The sequence below is a fragment of the Miscanthus floridulus genome, chromosome 10 (assembly GCF_019320115.1).
Source record: "Miscanthus floridulus cultivar M001 chromosome 10, ASM1932011v1, whole genome shotgun sequence".
Classification (NCBI taxonomy): Eukaryota; Viridiplantae; Streptophyta; class Magnoliopsida; order Poales; family Poaceae; genus Miscanthus; species Miscanthus floridulus.
Window position 1 is genome coordinate 74,951,345 of NC_089589.1, and position 10,471 is coordinate 74,961,815.

General features: G+C 43.4%; 1 pseudogene; it reads left to right on the forward strand.

Annotated features, from left to right (window-relative positions):
* Positions 1-899: 899 nt before the first annotated feature.
* On the forward strand, positions 900-2,811 carry LOC136488871 (serine/threonine-protein phosphatase 7 long form homolog; annotated as a pseudogene).
* The last annotated feature ends 7,660 nt before the right edge of the window (positions 2,812-10,471 follow it).

Here is a 10,471-nt window from a genome sequence, read left to right on the forward strand (position 1 = left end):
TCTAGATCCATCGACCTAAGGGACTAATCAAGTCGGTACCAGCCATCAAGAAGCGGCACCAGCTGGTCAAGGTGTGCAGCTTTAAGCATCGCGGCGACCTTGGCGACCTCTGGCGTTTGCTCGAGCCGAGCGAGCTCATTAGCAGCCACGGCCAAGTTGGCGCTTGGGGTCTTGTAGACATCATGGCCCTCGACACAGATGAATTCATCATTGAGGTTGCGGTGGAGTGGGCGTGGCCTCCCTTGCGAGTCGAGCTGCTCTCCGTTGCGAGCAGCCTTAGCTAGCACAATGGAGGCCTCATTTGCTCAGCGTTGCGCACGGTTGGTATTTCTGTTGATTCGAGTGTCACGGTCCTTGTCAGTTTCCCCATCATGTGGAGGGTTGTCGACATTGACATTGAAGATCTTGCCTCCTCAGAAGGGAGGGAGAGGAGGTTGGACGGCGGTGGTTTCAGCAACAGTCTCCGTAGAGCCTTGGGACTCGTTGTCTGGATTTTCCTCTAGGATGGTGTGGAGGGATGCTTCGGGGCATCGGCCGATTTGCAGCATATTAACCGTCGACGTTTGCTGGTCGGTGATCTAGTCGGTGAGAGGATAGATATCTCCCACCTGGTCGACGAATTTGCCCCTTAGGGCATCTTGGTAGGAGGCGACGATGCTAGTGAGCCCAAAGGGTAGGCGTCCATATCTTGATTCATTAAGTATGATGTGAAGTACGGAAAGGCTTGGCGTGCTAAGCAAATTGGCCTGGCGATTCGTTGGGGTAGTTGGGAGAAAGCGTACAACAGGGTGCCCCGCATTGATTTGTCTCATTGTTTGAATTAAAAAACTTCTTGTAGTGAATTAAAAACCAACAGGTGGAGGCTAGAGACCCACACCTTCCACCTTCCGTGCGGCGAGATGACTATCACGATGCAGGACGTGAAGATGATACTATGTCTGCGGTTGGGGGGTCTTCCAGTAACTGGGATCCTTGATAATATCACTAGATGGACTTGGTGGAGCAGTTTTGTGGCAGAGACCACCTGAGGACGAGGATGCTAAGAGAGCAAAGTAAGAATTTCTACGTTCCAAACATTTACCATTTTGACACCAGCACATATTCTGCAAATTATTTTGCTAATTAGATGGAGGGTGTTGTACATAACTTTTATGATGCGTATTGTCTTTGTTTAATTTAATGTTTGTTTTTATTCCCTCGGCTCTCATGTAACATCCGGTGTCAGCTCTAATTTAATGTTTGCAAAATATTTCAGGAAAACATCCAGTGTTAGTTCGGTCTGGATAATAGAAAACTTCGGGGCACCACTGCACCCAAATGCTCTAGAGTAGGAGATCGAGAGGTATGCTAGAGTGTGGCTGTGGTACTTCTTAGGTGCCTTCCTGTTCCCCAACGCATCGGGTAACACCATCAGCTGGGCCTTCCTCAATATACTGAGCCAGCCATGGGAGAATATAGGAGCGTATAGCTGGGGCAGCGCGGTCCTAGCATGGATCTATCGTCAGCTCTACGTTGCCTGCCGACACAGTATAGGAGGTGCCAACCTAGGAGGTTGTTCCCACCAACTACAGGTTTGGTGTTGGGAGCGATGGCCAATCGGGAGGCTCGTTGTTCACGGTTTACCTGTAAGTGCATCAATTTTTTATTTTCCTCAAACTTGATGCCGCACTTGTGACTGACTATCCTATTCAATGCAGGCATGGAATCACGTGGACATGACCGACTGCTCTGTACGTCTGGCAAGAAGTGGAGGTAGTTAGAGGGAACCCGAAGCGGCGGTACAAGCAGTACTCGAACACGCTAGACGTCCTGACACAGCACCAGGTAACAGCCACTTTGATACTGCTAGTCGATGTTGTTGCTTTTTTATTATTAAAAAACCTAACTATAGTTACCTAACTTTTAGGTGAATTGGTGTCCTTGGTCCAGATTCGAGCTAGAGGGGTACCTGAGTCCTCTCACTGAGGATGAGTCGGACGAGTGGCTTTTTAATGGGCCACTAATTTTCTTCCACATGGTCGAGATGCACTACCCTATAAGGGTGTATAGGCAGTTCAAAAGATTGCAGCCATGCCCACCGCCGTTGTACACAACCAACAGAAAGTTGCACGGGTGCGACAACTAAAACATAATAATTTAGCAGTCATGTGCATACATACAACCACTAACTTACGTTAAACTTGTAGGTACGATCGAAGGAACAGATACAAGGAGAAGAATTGGGCCGTGACGCACGCCACGTTCATCCATGACTAGGACAGTCGGCAAAGGGTCCTGATCGCCGAGATACCAATGCACGACCAACGCAACTTCGGCCGCTACCTCCAATGGTTGCATAGGAGTACCCGCACACATATGCAGGCCCCCTACACTAACAAGCCAATTGATGAGGATGAAGATGAGGATGACATCGCTGATGCGTACGACGAGGTGACAAGGATGAAGACACAGCTTTAGAGAGCCCCGCTACAGAGATACGTGGTAAGAAATTTGAATTTCAATACAACTGCACGTTAGCGTTCCTATGAATTGTAGTGATACGAACTTAGCTCGCTTGTGTATGCAGGCATCACAGTTGACAAGTCTATCCAACGAAGAAGCCGTGCGACTTCACGAGACCAGAGGGGAGCCGCATGGCATTCTACACGTCTTCGTCGATGTACATTCTATTCTCAAAGCCATGACAGTGGTTAAATGGTTCCCATGACTCATTCATCCATGTTTTGTTTTTTTACAGAAAGTGAGGAGGAGCTGCAAGAAGCTGGCATAGAAGCTCAGCTACGTGGATACTCCATGGGAGATGCCCTATGACCCAGACCTATCTAGTTCCTTATGCTCGAGCACTATGCCAACACGAGCAGGTTCCTCCGACACGATGGCTGGTGGGACCTCTTATGTTCGTACTCCCGGCAATGCAGGCAAGGGTCCTGTGGAGCACGACATTGAGGAGGACGAGGATGAGGAGGACTACAATGAGATTGGGATGTCTCAGCTTGGTGATGCACCATTTCCTACATAGTTCGACGAACAGGTACTTGAAACAACCATTAGCCATATACGTCACAATTACTTAAACATTGTAAGTAACGATGCCTATATTGTAATTGCAGGGTCCTAGTTACACTCAGCAGTACCACCGGGTGTACCGCCAGCGAGACCGTACCGATGTTGGGTTCACCCCTAACGTGCTGCCTTCACGTCCGAAGAGGCAGCGATGTCCGCGGTACCCATATACTCCTGGGTCGTAGGAGTTCTTTAGGATGACATGATGCACTTATACTTGGACATCCATATACTAATGGAACATGTAGTATGTCAAGTAATGTCGAACTTATGTATTGATGAACTTGTGTTGTAGTTATGACTTGCTGAACTTATGTCGAACAGAGGTATTGTCGAACTTGCGATGAACTTGTGAAAGTTTTATGAGATAACACAATGTCCGTTACTAAAATTAAACAGTGTTTGTTACATGGGTACAATACATAAATAGTTCAAATGAAACACAATACAGCACCAAACAAGTTCTACTACAATACAAATACCAAATCTAAAGCATTGAACTAGCACACCTATACCAATCCTCTACCACACCTGTACCAATCCTTAGTCTGAAACATACTGAGTAAGCAACTCGTCGTCCAAGTACCAGTCCTCTACCACAACCTCGTTGCTGTGGCTAGGCTCATCTGCATTGCCCTGATCTGCCTATTGCCTGTAGTAAGATGCCTCCGCTTCACCTGCGGCCTCTGTGGCCTGAGTCAAGAACACATCCTCCTCTGTCTGGCTCATGTGGCTAGGCTCGCCTGCATTGCCTTGATCTATCTGTCGCCTGTAGTAAGCGGCCTCTGCTTCATCTGCGGCCTCTGCGGCCTGAGTGAAGAACACATCGTCATCCGCCTCCACCTGCAACGCGCCGCTGTGTCTGGATGTCTCGATTGAAACACATCGGTCGAGAAACCATAGTCACAGTTAGGGACAGGGAGGTCAGGAGGGACGGGGGCATCTTTGCTAGATGCATCGGGGTATAATTCTCGAGGACGACCCCGTTTTCGCCAAAACTCCTCCCGATACATTTCTTGCATCTAACAAAATGGTTGTAATTTAATAAACAAAAATCAAAACATCACAAATTAATGTCAATGAGAACCATTTGCATTACAACAAATAAAATATAACCTACACTTTGGTGCAAACTCTATCTTAGATGCAAACATGAAAACTATATAAAAACTATACTTTGGTAAGTAAAAAATAAAATTTGGTACATCAACAGTGTGTCCATATATTTATTCACATACAAAAGTTGAGATGCAAACTCAAACAAGCAAAATTCTTATAAAAATTGACCTTAGAATACATGATAATCATAATTCTAACTAACCGATTAACTTTAACATTGGCAATTCTAATCCTTCAATCCAACGTTCTAACGAACTCATATTTTCCTCCATACCCTAACTACTCACTCAAATCCTTCGATCCACCATTGATGCCGAGGAGGAGCATCATTACCTTGACAAGGCTGAGGAGGAGCTTCGGGGAAGGTAGGGAGGGGTCGGCAAGGGAGGGCGCGACCAGCGGCTGGCGGCGGCGGGCGTGTGAAAGGGAAAGAAAGAAATGGAGAGAGAGAGAGCCATGTCGTGAGCCTTTAATGGGGCCTGCCGCGACGTGCACGATGCCGCGTCGGTGCTAGGCCGTGATCTATGGTGCGACAGAGCTGGGCCACGTCACCGGTCGCTGCCACGGTGGCACCCTGGCCGCGCTACCATGCATGGCGCGGTAGAGTGGTTTGGCCACGCCATGTCAGTTGGCGCGTCCAAAAGTGTTAGTTTTGAAAAAAAAACAGTGTCAGTTTTAAAAATAGTTTTAAAAAAGTGTTAAAAATAAAAAAAATCACCTCTAACAAGCTAGAAAAGGTCCTCACAATGAGCTAAAGCTAGAGCCATGTGGCTCTCACAGCTGTACTGTAAGTCCCGGATGATCACTTACAGATAAGTCGTTAGGGAGAGGAATCTAAAGCACCATAAAAATAGCCCAATGCTCTAGCCCCTTGTTCCATGTCGCTAAAAAGCATCTTTATGTTTATTGTATATTCCATTAGTCAAGTTACAAGATCATGGCTTTAGTTTGAGCACTAGCATCATACTACCCAATGCAATACCCCATAGGTATCACGGTACAAGTACAAAAGACTAGGATATCCTTAGTGGTAGTCAAGGTAGACACATGCAGTATGAATTAAATGATTAAAGATGAATAGGACAACAAGGATGGTCCCATGCTATACTTGCCTTAAAACTCAGATCTTCTTCTAGTCCAAATCTTCAAAGATCTGCTTCTTGATTCACCACGTATAGCTCACCGACCGGACATGTTCATAAAGCCCCACACAAACATCCATGCAATCATACATGAAGCACACAATAAAACTATATTAGAATAGTACACTAAACATATGAAACAGCAAGTGAAAAGGTTTTAAAGATGTTCTACATGTTACTACGAACACACAGACGCGAAAAGCATTCTAATCGGAACTATAACGAATAAGTTATGAATTAAACAAGATTTCCTTTAATAAAATAATAGATTAAATATAACCTCGAATTTCAAAAGTTGAAAATATATTTAATAGTAGCTTGAACATGTAGATTACTCAATTATGAATCTAACACAACTTAAACGGATCAAATCAGAGTTAAAACGGAGAAGTTATGGCCTAAAGAAAACTAGTGGCAAAACTGTATATAGATGAAAACGTATTTTGAATCTACTAGAAAGAAACTACGCTTCTAGAATAGGAAAACGTATTCTGGGAGTACGCCATGGACTATGGGTTCTATTTAGGTAAAACTAAGGGTCTCTTTTGCAAAAAATCGTAGCGAAGGGGTACGGTTGGATTTGAGCCGTCGGATCGAGATTGGACGGTGGGGATTAGAAGAGGAGGGAGAGAGATGAGCATACCACGGGTTGATTTAGTAAAAGTCGGGGGTCTCTTTAGCAAAAAGGTGACGAAAGGGTGCGTTCTAATCTAATCCGTTGATTGCGGATCTGACGGTTGGAATTGAAGGGAGGGATGGGGTCACCGGCGCACAGGGAACCGACAGCGGCGCCATGGCCGAAGAGCAGAGGACCTCGCCGGCGTACTTGGGGAAGGACCTACAGCCACGGCAGAGTGAACTGAGAGCACGGGGAGACAAGAGGAAAACAAGGCGAACTCACCACGGCAATCCTCAGCGGCGTGGAGAGGACGGAGGCGGCGCTGTAGCTAGGCGAGCGAGGCGGCTGCTCTAGGGTTATGCGGGGTAGCAGCGCGGTGCGGGCAGCTGCTATTTATTGCTAGGGGAACCTTGGGAGGCACGGCAAGGAAGAGGCGTAACAGCGGCGGAGTCGGAGTTGGAGTCGGCAGCGGTGGAGAGTCCGGCTCGGTCACACGCGAGGAAGACGATGACGCCTAACCAGCGGGCCTGATTGATCAGCGTCACGTGGGGAAAGAAAGGAGAACGGCCCGGATGCACTGCTCGGCTGGGCTAGACTGCTAGGGAGGAAAGACTAGGCCGTGGGGCGCGCGGCTTGGGCCTGTAGTCCGACGGGTCGGGGAAACGGGCCGCGCAGAGATAAGGGCCGAAGGGGAAAAGCAGGAGCGGCGGAGGGGAAACTGGGCCGGCGGGGAGAGAAGGCCGAGCTGGGCTGTTCGGGCCAAATCCAAGAGAAGGAAAGGAAAACTAGAATTCCCTTTTCTATTTTCTTAAACACAATTTCAATTCCAATTTCAACTCTAATTCAAATTCTTTTAAAATTTGATCAAACCCAAGCATCACAAAAAATAAGTATGCATCAACATGAATGCACAAGATGTAGCTAGGCCTTATATTTGATTTTAATTTTAACAAAGTTTTTATGTTTCTAAATATACATGCTCACAAAATGCATAATTAAATCAAATTCACCTATTTTAAAATCTTACAAATTTTAGGGTGTTACACCCCGTCGACGTAGTTAGGGTTTGGAGTGGTTAACTTAGGGTACGAGGAATTACCACCCTGCCCTTGGCGGTGGGACTGTGACAAACTATCTTGTGCCGACCCTACTGTAATTTCACCATGGCCCTGGGTATGGTCTATAAATACACTACAAGAAATCTAAGGATCCATGACAATTTTTTTGTGACGATGAGTCAATTCGTCAATAAGTCATTCTATTTTATGACGACTTTCAGGAGGAGAATAACTTTCTGACGAAAATTTTGTGTTCGTCATTAAGACGCAATAAAAATCATCATAACCAAGAGAAGTAGTTTGTTTATGATGATCTATGTTCCGTCATAACATGCTACCTTGAAGTTGTCATAAATTATTGACAATATTAGTTTGTAATTTTATTTACCTATAAATTAGATATTTGGTCCCATTGTCATTTGTATTTTAATGGGCTCTGGCTATTTTTGAAAAAAACAAAAAATCATCTTCATCTCACATCATATAAAAAAGCTCTATATGTAAAGTTATTTTCGGAAAATAGAACAAAAATATCATCTTCCTCTTAGGTCATATAAAAAAGATATAATTTTCATAAGGTAGAGCTGAAAGCTCTAGAAAATAAAATAAAAACAAGACAGTGACAAGATTTGAATCAGGATATCAGCATGTAATTATTTTCTATGCAAGTTATTGTATATATCTATTTTCTACCAGGTTTGAAGATAGCCCAAGCCAACAGGTAGGCTCGTGTCCACGCGGGGGCAGCAGAGTAGGCCTGTGCACACAAATTGACCCCAGTAGGCCTGCGCACCTCACACCTAACCACCAACAGCTTTGACCACCAGACTGAACATGTGTTTATGTCTATGCTAGTGTTTTATTTTATTTATTCCTGAACCTAAATTAGATGAACAATAAAACATCCCGCACCCGAAGCCCAAGAGGAGATGGGCCTCTTAAACAGCCAGGCCGCGTCGTATTTTTTTTTTAAAAAAACACGTTGTGTGCTCATGAGCGATCGAACCTTGGCTAAAGCCATCAACAAAGCCACGCATTACTACTAACCTACAAAAGGAATTCGATAATTTATTGTATAATAATACTATATTTATAGGATTCTCTCTCGGCAACCAAAACCACAGCTTTGTGATTCCATGAATGTTTTATGGCGTCATTAGCCATCCTTTGCTTATAAAAAATAAAAGATATGAGAAGAAAAATCTTTTATAAAAACACATCAAACCGGTGACCAGAGATCGATCCACCCTGATAGAAGCCTAGGACAGTGTAGAAATGATCAAAACAAAAGTTATACATCTCTCATATTTTAAAATTTGAATTTTGAATTGTTCAAACAAGTCAGATGGGAAATAACTAAAATAAAAATTATACGTCTCGATGAGTTCTACAACTTTTTTATTTATGACTTTTTCATTTGAAACCATTTATGATCCCAACTCATTTGAAGATATACTACACATTATTCACAAATAGATACATCTTACATATAGTTAAATGACTAAGTGAGAGATGTTTCTATTTGTGAAGAATGTATAGTCCCACTTTATTGAAATCGCTTAAATTTTTTATACAATGCTTAAAAATCTACAAACTTGCGTGATAACATGACTTTGATGTATAATTATTGCATAAAAATTTTCAATCGATTTTAACAAAACAATACTACACATTTGTTCACAAATGGATACATCTCAACATAGATATATGACTAAGTGAGAGATGTTTTTATTTGTGAAGGATGTATAGTCCCACTTTATTGAAATTGCTTGAAATTTTTATGGAATGCTTATTGACCGAAAATATGTTAGTGTGTCAATTTTTAGAATTATCTGACCAAATTTATTTATTATTGTAATTATTTGTTGAATTACCATAAAATGAATGTAGTAATGTCTAAAATTGGTCAGAAAAATCTACAAACTTGCATGACAATATATTTTTGGTGTCTAATCATTGCATAAAAGTTTCACGTAATTTTAACAAAGCGCTATTGTACGTTGTTCACAAATGTAACATCTCTCGCATTTGAATGATGTTCACAAATGTAACATCTCTCAAATGTTATATGGCTAAGTGGATGCAGATTGTGCAAAAGACATTTGTCAAAGAGGCCGGCCTGGTCCTCCATGGAGCGACCTTCGACCTTCGACCTACGCCGGCGCCGTCTGCCGCTGCCGCTACCGCTCTCCCTCGGCGGAGCGACCTTCGATCTACGTCGTCGCCGCTTGCTGCTACCGCTCTCCGGTGATGGAGCGAGGCCATCGCTCTCTTCCTCGGCTGCTAGCTACCCGACGCGAAGGAGTCCACAGGCCGGATCTGGGTGCTTCCTCCTCAAGCCGTGGTTTGAGTGCCTCTTTGATCCTCAAATCTGTGCTACTAGGTACAAATTTCACGTTTTCTGCTCCCCCCTCTGCTGCTATAGTATAGGTTCATCTCTAGAAAGTGGAAACCAATCTACGTTTTAGTGTTTTTTTTTCTTTTGCTTCATCGTGTCGTTACTATGGTTACATTAACTCGGTCAGAACGGACCCTACATGTACAAATTGATTGCATGGCTTAGATTGCGTCAGTCTCAGTAGTCCCTGCGTCTATTGATTCATATTGCCTGGCCGCCTGCCTACATGAGATTTCTATTGCTTCGCAGGTCTACAGTTCCACATGAATTAGCGATTCAAGCATTATGACTATTGTTCTATGTTTGCCACGTAAACTCATTTACTGATTCCAATGTGCTATCAGTTAGATTTCCTCCATGTCTAACTGATTTTGTATCAGCATGTTGCTCAGGCAACGAGGTTTAGAGAATTGAAGCCTGCCTTCTTGATGGGTCGTTCCCTTTCGTTGTTTACCTTCAAATTTTGTCTATGCACTGCCACAATTTTACTTTGTCGTTGTTAGCCTGGTACTGGATTTAAAGATTACATTGCCTTTTCCCTTACAAACTTTACACCGTTTTTGCCTTGCAGTTTCCTGTCCATGCCATATAATGCAGGTTCATGCATTTTTATGCTACAGATGTTGCCTTAGAATCTCTTATCCTGCTGCTCCTACCTGCCCTTGTTGTAGTTCTAGCTGCATTGGTATAGTTGTTGGCCTCCCGTGTACTTCTAGCTGCATTGATATATAGTTGTTGGCGTCCCGTGTACAGTTCCTGCTATGTGAAAATAAAGGGCATTATATAGTAAATAGTATATACTACTTTTGGTGAGTTGATGGAAAAAAATCTTTGATTAACTTGCAATTTTTTAGTACTGTTTGTATAACTTGTAATGAGATTCACATCTCAAGATAGTTGTTCAGTTATCATTCGATTTTTTGTGTAGCTTTGTATACTACAGATCTTATGTTGATAGCATGTTTGCATTTGGATAATTTCTGAAATGGTGGATTAGATAATCTTTTACATACATGTCTATCAATTTTAGCAAGCAGTCAGTACCTCGATCATATTTACATCTGAATAAGTG